A 15,311-nucleotide genomic window follows, 5' to 3' on the forward strand; every position below is an offset into this window, starting at 1 on the left:
AGTAGTTATTACTCAAGTTATGTGTCTACAATAGAGTAGTAAATTGAAAATTTGTCCTTCTATAATGAAATGCCAAGTGGTGCAATCCATTATATTTTTGTCTTCTGATATTTTAGCCCAATTAGGGGTATAAACAAAAATTAATTTTAATCAAATTACCAAAAGTGAATGTAACTTTCTCTTGAAAAATTTTAGCCTTATCTAAAGAAACACAAACATGAAATAAGTATGTTCTGTTTTGCCTAGAGCCGTGGCTCTTCACCTGTTGGTCAACCCCTTTAGGGTTCACATATCAGATATACTGTTTATCAGATATTTACATGATGATTTATAACAATAGGCAAATTACACTTATGAAGTAATAAAGAAATAATTTTATGGTTGGAGGTCACCACAACATGAAGAACCATAATAAAGCATTGAAGCATTAGGAATATTGAAAACAATTGACCTAGAGGCTGTGTCAGATAAGTGTTCACTGTGTCCTGGCACCTCCTAGAGCTTCTTTTCTTGGTCTATCATCCTTGATTTACACTATTATTTGGCTTTGTTTAAAATTTATTACTCTTTTTTTTTTTTTTTTGCTATTTTCCATATATTCTTTTTCTTGGATTCCTTTTCAGTTACAAATAAAATCCAAACATATATATGATTTAATAAAGTAGATCCTCAAATTCCCATCAAAACTGGTACATTAAGGGATTAGTTAAGGTCACTAACTGTATTTATAAACCGATTCCTCCACAAATGCTTTGAATAGTAATTTATTTGTATGTTATAAAATAAAAAATAATTTATGTGGTCGACTCTGCTGCCATCAGCTATGCAGTAACAGAGAAAAGTTTTAGTAGTACCAAAAAAAAAAAAAAAATCACATATAGCAGAAATCTGGTTAAAATATGCCAAAGATCTGGATTTCGTTTTAGAAGAGGGAGCATCTCAGTTCCCTGGCTGCCTCTATAACCACCATCCCCCAAATTCTCTTAATATGGTAGTAAGTGATAAAAACCATGGTGGAATTATACCAGAGACCTTATACTTTCTGTCAGGTCTCTCCCAATCTTCATTGATGACAAAGAGTAATATTTATGTCTTATACTAATTTTTCCATACGACAATAACTTTCAGTATCTCCCCTGCTTTACCATCCTTCCATTATTCTCTGTTCTCTTGGTCAATATAAGTTAATCATTGATTTATGATCCCTGGAGAAGAATCTTGTCAATTTTAAAGATATTCACTAACTTTCTCCGGACTTTCGCAGTGTGTTGCTCCCAAGGAGATGCAGGAGGATCTGGTACACTTCTGAAGGGTTTCAAGACTGCTACTGTGGGAAAGCCTGCTTCTGCCCTGCACTTTATGAACTTGGTAATCAAGTAAGCCCACGATTGATAGTAAACGTGACAAACTGTGTTTTTGTTTCAAACGCTTACTGGTTTTCTGTTTGTGTGTTCTTTAACCATATTCAACCTCATCTTGTTCCTAACATACACAGCTAGTATGCCGGTTCTCAGAACAGAGGTGACAAGGGACTTGAACCTACCTTACGTGTGTCTAGTTGGCTCTTCTCTTCCTGAGAGAATCCAAAGAAGTAACATATAATTTCTGTATCCTTATTGGTGATAGTTCTTTATATCTGGAGGGAAAAATACAGAGATTACACTTTTAAATTACAATATGTTCATGAAGACAAATATAGAGTTAAATTTGTCAACTTACTGTATGTTCTTAGTAGAATTTTGTAATTGGAAATGACAGAACAGTCGTTCAATGCTATGGCATTAGTAAATATAAATTATGGGTAAAATAAGGCAACTATATATATATATGCTTATATGTATTTTTTTTATCCTGGAACATGTACTTATATATGTACCTTTGTTCCAGTTTATTCACCCTTGAATTTATTATTCTTTCATTTTTTTTGTCAATATTCAGTGAGTTTGGTTGTTGAAAGTATGTCATATAAATGTTATTGGGAACACTTTTTGCATAAAAATAGTTATGCTCAAATAAGAAGCACTTTTCACTTTTCTTTTCTTTTTTTTTCACTTTTCTTTTGAAGATAGCTGTAATTATCAATTTGTTAAAACTGTCATAGCTAAGCAGACCTAAAACACAGGAAAATCATGGCTGAGAGGGTAGTTTGCTGGTAGGATGCTTGGCCAGCACACATGAAGGTTCAGGCTCAATTCCCAGTATTTTTTCCATGAAAATATACAAGTAGGTACATAAATACCAGAAATCTACACTTCCTTTGTAATTTATCAGTCAAATACAGGAAAAAAAGAAAATAGGCAAACAAAAACATTGAATTAAACATTCTGGCTGGATATAATTTTTTCTCTACAATGATGAATTTTTTCTCTACCAATTTTGAAGGAGTATCCAAACCTCTCTGACTCATAAAGCTCTTTATTCTGCATTTTGATCACCTCCTCCTGGTGGATACAGCCTTGTCAGGACATAATGGGAGATGATGCAGCCAGCCCCGATGAGACATAATAGGATATGGTCATTTAGAAGGGGAGGAGGTCCTCCCCTATCAAGGGACTAGGGAAAGGACCAAAAGACCAGGGAGGGATACAAAGTGAATAAATTGTAATAAATAAATATATAAATTAAATTAAATTAAAAACAAACAAATAAAATTACTACTAAGGCGCTTGATCTTAGAGAACCCAGTATCACTACTTCCTAACAGTAGATACTTCAAAAAATTATCATTATACTACAGATAAGAAGGTATCTAACAACTCATATAAAAAGCTTCTTTTCTTATAGCAGCAGGAGACCATTATATAAAACCACAATTGGTCAAAATGCAAATAAAAACAGAGAAGAGGACCCCAAACCTTATGGATACATCTGCAACATAACCCCTTTACCTGAGGTTCAGGCATTTGGGAATTGAGCCAGACCCTTCACGCCAACTAGCCAACATCTCAGAAGAGAGGCCTGGGTAGAGTCTACCCATAGGGTATTAAAGCAGATGCTGAGACTCATAGCCAAACTTTGGGCAGAGTGCAGGGAATCTTATGAAAGAAGGGGGAGATAGAAAGACCTGGAAGGATCTGGAACTCCACAAGAAGAACAGAACCAAAAAATCTGGGCCCAGGGCTCTTGTCTGAGACTGATACTCCAACCAAGGACCATTCATGGAGATAACCTAGAACCCCTGCACAGATGTAGCCCATGGCAGCTCAGTCTCCAAATGCAATCCCTAGTATGGAGAACAGGGTCTGAACTCAGTGGCTGGCTCTTTGATTACCTCCCCCTGAGGGAAGAGGCAACCTTACCAGGCCACAGAGGAAGACTATGAAAGACAGTGCTGATGAGACCTGACTGGCTAGGGTCAGATGGAAGAGGAGGAGGTCCTCCTCCATTAGTGGACTGGGGATGGGGTATGAGAGGAGATGAGGACAGGAGGGAGGGTGGTATTGGGAGGGGATGAGGGTGTGGGCTACTGCTGGGATACAAAGCAGATAAATTTTAATGAATAAAAAATTATATATATATATGATATATTAATATGTGCAGATATAAAATTTCAAAGGGAAATCTCAATGCCGAATTTTCAATTTGCTTTCATGCAGAACGCAGACCCATAAGAAAAATTCCATGATATTGCTTCTATACCAAGTTATTTTCAAATACAAAGAAATATTAAATAATTCTAGAGAGAGAGAGAGAAAGAGAGAGAGAGAGAGAGAGGCCTCAGGTATTTAAAAGTCAAAGGAACTGTCAATCTGCTCTGAGATTGCATCTTCTAACCACGACAGTGAAGCCACACCCATGAAATCTTAGCAATGTGGCTACCTAAACAAGTTCTGAGTAATTCCAACAGTAATTGGTATTCCAAAGTAGATAAGAGAAGTCTTGCAGGGCACCAATACTAGATCATGAGCTACAGACAAGCAACCATTGCTGAGAGCAGCAGATTTTGGTCTTCCCTAATGATAAGCTCCTCATTGCTTATCCAAAATCCAGTAAAGTAGTGAGTCTTAGAAATATGTACAGGCTCAGAAGGTTGTAGTTATATGTTGATTAGAGGATAAAGAATTGGAGACCATAAATTTAGGAGGGAGGAGGTATGAGACATGGGAGGAACTGGAAGATAAAAAGAGAAAGGAGAACTGAAGTAATTAAATATTTTAAAAAGTCTCTAAATACCTAGGATTGTAGCTCAATTGTTAGAGTACTTCCTATTATGCATGAAGGACTAGGCTTGATTCTTGGAACTGCATAAATTACATAAGGTAGGACACACTTGTAATCTCAGTACTCAGTGGATTTCCAGATGAAAGGTCAAAGTCACCTTTGAGTACACACAAGTTGGAGATAGGGTTACCATACCTAAAACCCTGTCTTAGAAACAAACAAACAAACAAATAAAAGACTAAATCCTGGCCTTCTCTCAAGTTCTCTCATTTTACTTCTAACAACATGATTGGTTATAGTAGATGTATTTTTGGTGCAAAACCCTCATGCTTTCATTAAGAGAATTTTTATATACTATCAATCTGCAACTATTGGCTTCCCACTTTCTGTGAAACTATTTCTTGACAAATAGTACCAAGGAGGCTATAACAAATTGACACGAAGTTCAAATACAAATACAAAAAACCAACCATCTCCCTGTTGAAATATAGCAAAAATTTGAACAGAAGCTGGAACCAACCCAGATGCCCCTCAACTGAAGAATAGATGCAGAAATTGTGGTACATCTACACAATGGAATATTACTCAGCAATGAAAAATAAGGAAATCATGAAATTTGCAGGTAAATGGTGGGATCTGGAAAGGATCATCCTGAGTGAGTTGTCCCAGAAGCAAAAAGACACACATGGTATATACTCACTCATATAGACATACAACATAGGACAAACCCACTAAAACCTGTGCATCTAAAGAAACTAAGCAAGAGAGAGGACCCTAACTAAAATGTCCAATCCCCATCCGGAAAGGCAAAGAGGATGGACATCAGAAGAAGAAGAAAACAGGAAACAACTTAGGAACCTACCACAGAGGGCCTCTGAAAGCCTCTGCCCTTCAAACTATCAAAGCAGATGCTGAGCCTGATGGGCAACTATTGGGCAGAGTGAATGGAATTTTAGGTAAGAACTGGGAAATAGTAAGAGCTGGAGAGGACAGGGTCTCCACAAGGAGAGCAACAGAACAAGAAAATTTGAACACAGGGAACTTCCCAGAGACTCATACTCCAACCAAGGACTATTCATGGAGATAACCCAGAACCCCTGTACAGATGTAGCCCAGGGCAGTTCAGAGTCCAATTGGGTTACATAGTAATGTGAAGAGGGACTGCCTCTGACATAATCTGATTGGCCTGCACTTTGATCACCTCCCTCTGGGGGGAGCAGCCTTACCAGGCCATAGTAGAGGACAATGCAGCCACTTTGGATGTGAACTGACAGACTAAGATCAGAAAGGAGAGGAGAACCTCCCCTATTAGTTGACTTGGGGAGGGAGGAGGGAGGGTGAGATTGGGAGAGGAGGAGGGAGGGGCTTATGGGGGGATGCAGAATGAATAAAGTGTAATTGATGAAAAATTTAAAAAAAAAGGGGAAAAAATAATTTAAGAACCTTAAATGACTTTCAAAAGTGGAGGAAAACATGGAGTTAGTCAATTGGCATGGAGCACGTCTCGCCCCTGGGGGCAATGGTCTCCTGAACCTACTCAGACCTCAGATACCACCACTGCTAGTTCTAGAACTGACGCAGGATGTTCCAACGAGGGGGTTAAGGCTTCTCATAATATTTCCTATAAGCCCACACCTGTTTGTTTATATCCCCCATTTCTATTCATTATTAGCCAGATAGAGCCAAGTAATTCTGGTAATGATACTTGTTTTTTTGCCCAATGCTGGAATGCTAGTAAATTTAGGTATGCCCTGGTTACTCGCATGCCTCACTGAGTGCCTGTGCCCATTGATGCCCCTCACGCTATGACTCTCTTCAGACAGAAAAGGGATCTTGGAACTACAGCCACCATTGTTACTACCATCTCATTGGCGGCTGTTGGAGCTACCACCGGGGCATTAGCCATGAGTCATACTGGGCAGACTGCTCAGACCCTGAATAATCATTTAGCCAATGTAGCTCATGCCTTAGTTGTACATAAAGGAATTAATGCTCAACTAAAAGGAAGCTTGATGGTGTTCAATCAGAGGATTGACCTCGTGCAGGAGCAAATTGATACCCTATGGCAAATCGCTCAATGAAAATATGCTGGACTTTGAGTCACTAGCATATAACATGAGAATTTTTCCTGTGCTGCAAATCTGTCTAAACAATTGTCGAGCTATATTTTATGTAATTGGACTGGAGAATTTGATACTACGATGGAGCAGCTGAGAGTGGCCATGGTCACAGTAAATTCTACCAGAGTGGATGCAGGACTAGCCACAGGATTGTCAACATGGATTGCTGCAGCCATGAATCATCTGAAGGAATGGGTGGGCATGGGAGCGTTAGCAGGCCTTCTGGTGTTGGTCTCCTTGGTTGGCCTGTGGTATATATGCAAGATTAGAGTCTCACAACAGTGTGATGCAGCCATGATCATTCAGGCCTTTACAGACATTGAAGCAGGACATTCTCCCCAAGCATGGTTGGATACCATAAAAAGCTAAAATGATACGCTCAGGATGCGAGGCTAAGCACTGCACTCAGGGTCAGCCGCTTTCGACCCAGAGAAGAGCATGTCTGATTGCATGCGGGTTGATGCCCCAGGTCCCACCTCTGAGAAAAAGGTATAGGACGGGTCTGATGCTCTTTGGGTGGATGACACCTAAATGAACATTGGTACAAAGTCCCAATTTATTTCTAATATCAGAGATCAGACCTCTACTCTTGCCTGATGCGTCTAAAACAAAAAGGGGAACTGTAGAGAGCTGCGGAATGCTATGCCTTAAAGATGGAGCTGGTTTCTGCCTTCCACCTTCCCGATGGTGAGTGCTCTCTGTCACGAACAACTTCACATTTGGATAAGGCTGAGGATCTGGCTTGCTTCCATGTATGTGGACCTATCTGCATTGCCCATGTGGCACGCCTGGGTTGGCTACCCAGAGGCTATTTAAGCTGTGGGCTGGCTTTCCCCAGGGTCCGAGGATTGTTCAAGGTTCCTGAATAAACTGTATTAAAAAAAAAATAAAACAAATTTAAAAAAATGCAAAAAAATAAAAATAAAAAAAAAGAAAATTAAAATAATTTTGTGTGAACTGGTAATTAGTAGTTCAGCTGTCTAACACTGTTTCTGAGGAACAAAGTTTGGAACTATGAAGAGATGAAAAAAAATAGGAAAGTCATAAAGTAGCTTGCAGAGGTGGCATGATATTTTAGATTTATCTTGCCAGTCTTCCAAGAAAAAATTGTTCTGATAAAAGATGCATTTCTAATTGGTATTTTATGTCTTTGTCTTTTCCAAACAGAATGGAATCCTAACTTTAAGAACTGAGTGTTTGCTGAAAGCATTATTCCAAGAGAGAATTTTTATACTGACTGATCAGATTTATTCCCTGCTGTTGCTGAAATGAAATGTGCATGTTTCATGCCTTTGACTCTGAATTAAACTGTCTGTATCAGTTAAACATTAAGCCTCATTACTATTCTGTAAAAAAAAAAAAAGTCAAATCAAGTTTGCCATTTTGTTGTTAAAGAAACTGAGGCATAGAAGTTGAATTTATTCTCTATGCAAGACAAAAGTAGTAGAGGTGATGGATGTGACTGATTGCATAACCTATGTGCCTTCCTATTTTATATTTAATGCATCCTGGCATTCTGAAGTATAATGGCTCCACCTGGGCCACACTTGTTGACCCACCTCCTATTCTCAACAATTGGGCCCTATATTCAATTCCGTTGGCCTTAAAAATGGTTCCTTAAGAACCTTGAGAAGTAGTTTAGAATCTTCCTCCCTTATTATCTTAACTTATGATACAGAACAAGACCTTTTCCTTTTCCCTTTTGCTTTAGGGATCAAACTATGAAGATTTTATAAAGTTCATTGACTGCATGAGTGTCTGGAAACAGTGTACAGACGACATTATTGTCATCATCATCATCATTACAAGGTAGTTTATATTGACCTAATATAATGTCTTTTGTAAACTGCATTTTCCATCAGAGATATGTATGCATATATGTGTATATGTGTATATATGCATACATAAACATAATATACACGTACAAATATAATCCAACAAAAAAGTATTATTCACTTTTTAACAAGTGAGCACTGAAGTTATCTTTGCTTCTTTCTATTTTTTTTCTCTGCAGAATGAATGAATTAATGAAGAAAATGTTTTGTATGTTTGAAAATAAAGCAAAACAAAAAAGCAATAAGAGAAATAGAGAACAAAGATAGTCAAGTTTTCATTTGATTGAAATAGGTTGATGTGAAAGGTTGTCCATTTGGATTATTCTGTAAGAGAACTCAGTTATGTGATATTCATATAAAACAGTTTCAAATCAACGTGACTTAGTTTAAGTTTCCATTAACATTTAGATTAACGAGAAGCTCAACTTGAATTAGGAGCTTTGGATGCTTGGATTTTGCCCATGCCAACTTGGAACATGGTCTGTTGACTCACCTTCTAGTCTAGTCAACAGCTTCCAGTATTCATGGATTTCTAGTGTCAGAAGATTTTCAGGCTGGTGATGGTGTCAAATTAACATCATCAGTGAAAGGATTTGTTCTTAACCATGAAGAATGTAAAATGCATCCAGCAATTGCACACACCTTCCCCGAAGGGCATTTTTCCATAGATAATTGTGAAAAATGGGAATTCTTTAGCAGCATAGATTATAACATCATGAAAGTTATTCTGCAGACCCTACTCTATACTGAAGACTGTTTTAAATCTTCACTTATTCTTCTTCCAGGAACTCATTTTCTATCCTATGTTCTCAATCAGATTAATTTGAAAGAATCTATGATTGAAGATGTCACAGTGGGTCCTATCTTAAGTTACAAATAAAACATTAGGGAAATAAGGAAAATAGGTCTCAAAATGAAGAGAGAGCTTCTGAGAGAATCTCACAGCATCCCTTCAATGAATCTGGAATTCAGAATAATAATTTTTGAGATAGGTCTAATATAAGTCATATATATATATATATACATATATACATATGTATATATACATATATGTATGTTTGTGCACGTATGACTGCCTAAGTATGTACACAAAATTGGGAGTAACAAATTAATATACATAGTTGATAAAGGATTCATTGACAAGCAATTTAATGTACTCCGGTAATAATTTATGTTGCTTCCCTTGATATTTAACTAGTGCAGAATTTCTGACAGGGTTTAAGTCAGCCCGATTTAAGAACCATTGGTCCTGCAATGTATGGTGTAAAGAAAGATGTTAGGTTAGCATCTCTTTCTTCATACCATTGTCAGATGACAAAGTCGGTCCTTATATGACAGATTTTCAAACACAAAGCCGACCAAGCAAGCAAGCAAACAAACAAATAAAACATTCTCCAGAGAGTTGAGAACGTTGGAGAGAGACTTAAACGATGTCATGGCTTCTCTTTTCATGTGGAACTAAGGGGAAAGTAAAAGCCTAGAACTGAGCATATTCTACCAAGTTCTACCAATCCCACTCATTTTTTTTTCTAAAAGTTATGCTAAGAACACTTAATATTTTCAAGAAGAGTACTAGATCCTATGATAGCATAATGAAGATCAGAGAAGTGGTCCTACCAGAAATACAAATTTTATAATAAATGAGGAGAAACTACTAAGTAAGCAAACGCTCTAAAAGAGAGTAGTAAAAAATATTTGGAAATAAATGGAGAAATATGCTAGTAGGGTTATATCAGAGCCAGACACAGTGGTGCACACCTGCAATCCCACCAGTCTAGGAGGCAGAGGCAGGCAGATCTCTGTGAATTAAAGTCAAAGCTATACAGAGTCCCTGTCTTTAAAAAAAAAAAAAAAAGATTGTGTCTGGACATGTTTGCTTAACCATGAAGATAATTAATCTTGCAATGAAATACAACTCTTTAGATTCATAACTTGGTATTTTTCTATTAAGATACATTGATTGGCAAGAGCCTGAAACTCTCTTCTTTTGTATGTAAAATGAAAACTCTCATCCTACTTAATATAATTGTTGGTAAGAATAAATAAATGAATGTACAGTAATTAGCCTGGTATTTGGCACATAGAAACTCAAAATCTCTACAGTTGTGGTTGCCATTTTTACACTATTTCTGTTATGTTCAATGGGTATCTTGGAGCTGGAAAACTGCCTTAGGCATAAATTTCAGAATTAGGCCTAAGAAATGAAAACTACTCAAATGTAAAGAATTTTAAGATTTTGGTACCCATTTCCCAGACAGACCGAACATCAGTGAAGAATTTCAGAAATGATTTTGGCATTAAAATATATTCAACTTGAGCAAAAGAAAACAAGCACACAAACAGAAAATCACCAACAACTCTATAATAGAAAAAATCATTGGTAACTAATATCTATCAATATCAATGGATCCAACTCTCCAATAAAAAGTCAAAGACTAACAGAATGGTTGCAGAAACAGGATTCAACATTCTACTGCATTCAAGAAACACACCTCTGCAACAAAGATAGACACTACTTCAGAGTAAGGGGCTGGAAAAAGGTTTTCTAAGCAAGTGAACCCAAGAAGCAAACTGGAGTAGCCATACTAATATCTTATAAAATAGACTTTCAAACAAAATTAATCAAAAGAGATGGGGAGGGACACTTCATTCTCATAAAAGGAAAACTCCATCAGGAAGTCATCACAATCCTGAACATCTATGCCCCAAACACAAGAGTGCCTGCATTTGTAAAAGAAACATTATTAAAGCTGAAATCAAACATTGATTCCAGTACATCAATAGTGGGAGACTTCAACACTCCACTTTCACAAAGGGTCAGATCATCAAAACAGATGTTAGAGAACTAATGACACTTGCTGAGGTCTTAAATAAAATGGACTTAATAGATATATAGAGAATGGTCACCGAAACAGAAAAAGAGTATGCCTTCTTCTCATCACCTCACAGAACCTTCTCCAAAGTTGACCATATAGTCAGGCAAAAAAGCAAGCCTCAGAGGCCCTCTGTGGTAGGCTCCTGTCCTGTTACTTGTTTGCTCCTACATCCAATATCCATCCCATTTGTCTTTCTAAGTGAGGATTGATCATCATACCCATGTCCTCTTTCTTGTTTATCTTCTTTAGATGTATAGATTTCAGTATGTTTCTACTATCTTATAGGTCTATATAAGTGAGTATATACCATGTGTGTCTTTCTGCTTTGGGGATACCTCACTCAGGATGATCGTTTCTAGGTCCCACCATTTGCCTGCAAATTATATGATTTCCTCGTTTTTAATTGCTGAGTAGTATTCCATTGTGTAAAAGTACCACAATTTCTGTATCCATTCCTCCACTGAGGGACATCTGGGTTGTTTCCAGGTTCTGGCTAGAATGAATAAAGCTGCTACAAACATGGTTGATGGCCTCTAAAAGACTCTGCCTAGCAATGTATCAAAGCAGCTATTAAGACTCATAACCAAACCTTCGGCAGAGTGCAGGGAGTCAAAAAAAAAAAAAAAAAAGGAGGGGGGAGTTAATATGACCTGGAGGGGACAGGAGTTCCATTAGGACCAAATATATCTGGGCACAGGGGTCTTTTTGAGACTTTTTCTCCAAACAAGGGCCGTGTATGGATGCAACCTAGAGCCTCTGCTCAGATGTAGCCTTTGGTAACTCAGTATCCAAGTGGGTACCTTAATAAGGGGAACAGGAACTGTTTCTGACATGAACTCAATGTCAGGCTCTTTGACCTCCCCCCCCCACCCCAAGGAGGAGCAGCCCTGCTAGGCCTCAGAGGAGGACTTTGCAAGCCAGTCCTGAAGACACCTGATAAACCAGTATCAGATGGAAGGGGAGGAGGTTCTCCCCTATCAGTGGACTTGGAAAGGGGCAGGGAGGAGATGAGGATGAAAGGGTGGGATGGGGAGGGAGAGAGGGAGTGGGATACAGCAGGTGTACAAAGTTAACAAATTGTAACTAATATTAAAAAAATAAAAATTATTAAAAAAACTATGAGCAAAAAAAACCAACCAAGCAACAACAACAACAACAAAAAAAACAAGCCTCAATAGATACAAGAAGATTGAAATAATCCTTTGTATCATATCAGATTATCATGGTCTAAAACTGGACCTCAACAATAACAGAAATAGCAAAAGTCTACATACACATGGACACTGAACAACTCTCTACTCAACAACATCTGGGTCAGGAAAGAAATAAAGAGAGAAATCAAAGACTTCCTAGACTTCCTGAAAATGAATGCACAACTTATCCAACTTCATGGGACACTATGAAAGCAGTGCTATGGGGAAGTTCATAGCACTAAGTGCTTTCATAAAGAAATTTGAGACATCTCATACAAGCAACTTAGCAGCACACCTGAAAACCCTAGGGGAAAAAAAAAAGGCAGACTCACCCAGAAGTAGAATGCTGTAAATAATCAAATTCAGAGCTGAAACCTGTAAATTACTACAGATGTCCCCTAAAAGACTCCAAGCTGCAGGGGACTGAAGCACTGCAGACACTCACTGCCAAACTTTGGAAAGAGCACAAGTTGTCTTATGGAAGAAGGAGGATATAAAAGGACTGGTAGGGGGCAGGAGGTGCACAAGGAGACCAACAAAGCCAAAAAAGCAGGGTCCAGGTGGGACTGCAGAGACTGATGCATCAACCAAAGACCATGAATGTAGAGGAAGTAGACCCCCTACTCAGATGTAACCCATAGACAGCTCAGTCTCCATGTGGGCTCCCTAGTAAGAGGAGAAGAGGCAATCTCTGACATTAACTAGGTTGCCTGCTCCTTGATCACTTCTCTCTGGTGGGATGACGTAGCCTGCCCACAGAGGAAGAGGATCCAGAAACTCCTGATAGAGCCTGATAGGCAAAGTTCAGACAGTAAATTAACAGGACTTCCCTCTCTATGGACTAGGGAAGAGGGATTGGGTAGGAAGAAGGAGGGAGGGTGGGACTTGGAGGAGATGAGGGAGGGGGCTACAACTGAGATCCAAAGTGAATAAACTATAAATAATAATAATGATAACAATAAAATTGAACTTAAAGGTTTTTCAATTTAGAAGACGTAAGAATTCCAGTAGTAAGTTTGACCGCAGGAAATAAGGGGTCAGGTATCAAACTGGGGTTAAATAAACACTTAGTAGGCCATTAGAAAAACCACATTTGAGAAATAGTTACTAAAAAGCCTTTTTAAAATTTGATAATTCGTAGTCACTTAGCTAATGATCATTATTAAGATCATATGTGACTTATTTTTTATCATCAGCCAATGTGTCAATCATTGGCATTACTAATAATAGAAATGAGCCTTCTTTGGTATCATTAGCAGTATTCAGAGTAAATGAACTGATATGGTGGTACTGGGACACTGCTCATATAATGACTTAACTTAAGAGCATCAGAGGCCAGAAATGAACATCATTAATTTGGATATTGTATCTGAAGTATGATATATTAGTGATTATTACTCATTCATTGGAGGAAGACACAATTACATGAGACAACTGTACATGTACATTCTTCCTCAGCAAAACTCATGGATTTTTTTTTGCATTTTCAGAGTATATTGTAGAAATATTTTTTACTTGTTTACAGTTACAAGTATGACTATCAAAGAAATATTTTAGTATTTAGCAAAATTAGGTCAGTGGCACTGTTTTACTCTTCATTGGGTCTTAGTTGGAGTTTTATCGCTGTAAAGAGACACTATGAACATGACAACTCTTATAAAGGAAAACATTTATTTGGGGGATGGATTACAGTTTCAGTAGTTGATTCCATTATCATTATGGTGGGAAAAATGGCATCACACAGGCAGACATAGCTCTGGAGATAATTCTGATAATTTTACTTCTTGATCTGTAGCCAGCAAGGGGAGATTGTGTGCTACACTGGGCATAGGTTGAGCATAGAAGATCGCAAAGCCAATCCCCACAATGATACACTTCCTCCAACAAGGCCATCCCCATTCCAACAAGGTCACATTTCCTAACAGTGCCACTCTCTCTTGAGCCACCTGTTCCCCTCTCCCACCCAGATACCTTCCTCCATTCAACTCAGATGTCTATTTCTCCTTCTGGGTGAGATTCAAGCATCCTCCCTTAGATGCTGCTTGCTACTTAGCTTCTTTGTGTTTATGAATTGTAGGATGGCTATCCTGTACTTTATAGCTAATATCCACTTGTAAGTTAGTGAGCACCATGAATGTCTTTCTAGGTCTAAGTTACATCATTCAGAATGATCTTTTCCAATAATTTGTCTGCAAATTTCATGACGTTGTTTTTAAGCTGAGTAGTACCACTACATTTTCTCTTTCCAATCTTCAGTTGAGGGACATCTAGCTTGTTTCCAGTTCATGGCTATTATGAATAATGGTTCTATAAATATAGTTGAGCCAGTGTCTTTTTGGTATGGTAGAGCATATTTTGGGTACATTCCCAGTAGATGTATAGCTGAGTCTTGAGGTAGAACTGTTCAGAATTTTCTGAGAAAGTGCCAGATTGATCTTCACAAGTTTACACTCCCAAACCATCGAAGAAATATTTCTCTTCCTCCACATCCTCACCAGCATTTGCTATCACTTAGGTTTTTATCTTAGCCATTCTGATAGGGGTAAGATGGAATTTCAGAGTCATTTTGATTTGCATTTTCCTGATGCCTAAGGTTATTGAACATTTGGTTATGTTAAGTATTATAAATTAATGGGATCTGTTTTGTTTCTCCACCACATGTATGGTTGCCTCAAAGGAAACCATATTTTCTTAAGGACTTTGATCTGAGTGAAGGTTAGCCATACTCTCTGGAAATGGCCTAGTTCCCCCTTCCCCCTCCACACACAGATGTACAGCTTATTTCTCATGTGAAATCTGTAACAGCAAGGTATTTCTAACTCTGTTGCCTGCTTTTGGATCCTTTTCCCCTAATCTTGTTTAGTCTCAACAGAAGAAGATGCAAGCACTCAGTCTTACTTAATATGACAAGGTGGACTGATTTTACTTAATATGACAAGGTGGACTGAGAAGTCATACATTCTCTGACAATAAATGGATAGAGATATAGAAGGAGAGGAGGACAGATGAGATGTAGGAACAAGGAGGAAAGGACAGAGGAGAAGTTTGGATCGGGATGTAAATTACAAAAAATCAATCAAATTAAAAATTAATTTAATGAAAAAGAATAAAGAAAAACAAGAGGAT

General features: G+C 37.9%; 1 protein-coding gene across 7 annotated transcripts in view; it reads right to left on the bottom strand.

The window, feature by feature from the left end:
• Lrrc4c (leucine rich repeat containing 4C) overlaps positions 1–15,311 on the bottom strand; it is a 1,367,614-nt gene that overhangs the window by 235,713 nt on the left and 1,116,590 nt on the right. For all 7 annotated transcript variants that reach the window (XR_009587505.1, XM_060372132.1, XM_060372131.1 and 4 more), the window contains one exon: positions 1,544–1,636. The gene's annotated coding sequence lies outside the window, so the exon portion shown is untranslated. The remainder of the gene's footprint in view (positions 1–1,543; positions 1,637–15,311) is intronic.

This window comes from Meriones unguiculatus, chromosome 18 (genome assembly GCF_030254825.1).
Source record: "Meriones unguiculatus strain TT.TT164.6M chromosome 18, Bangor_MerUng_6.1, whole genome shotgun sequence".
NCBI classification, from domain to species: domain Eukaryota; kingdom Metazoa; phylum Chordata; class Mammalia; order Rodentia; family Muridae; genus Meriones; species Meriones unguiculatus.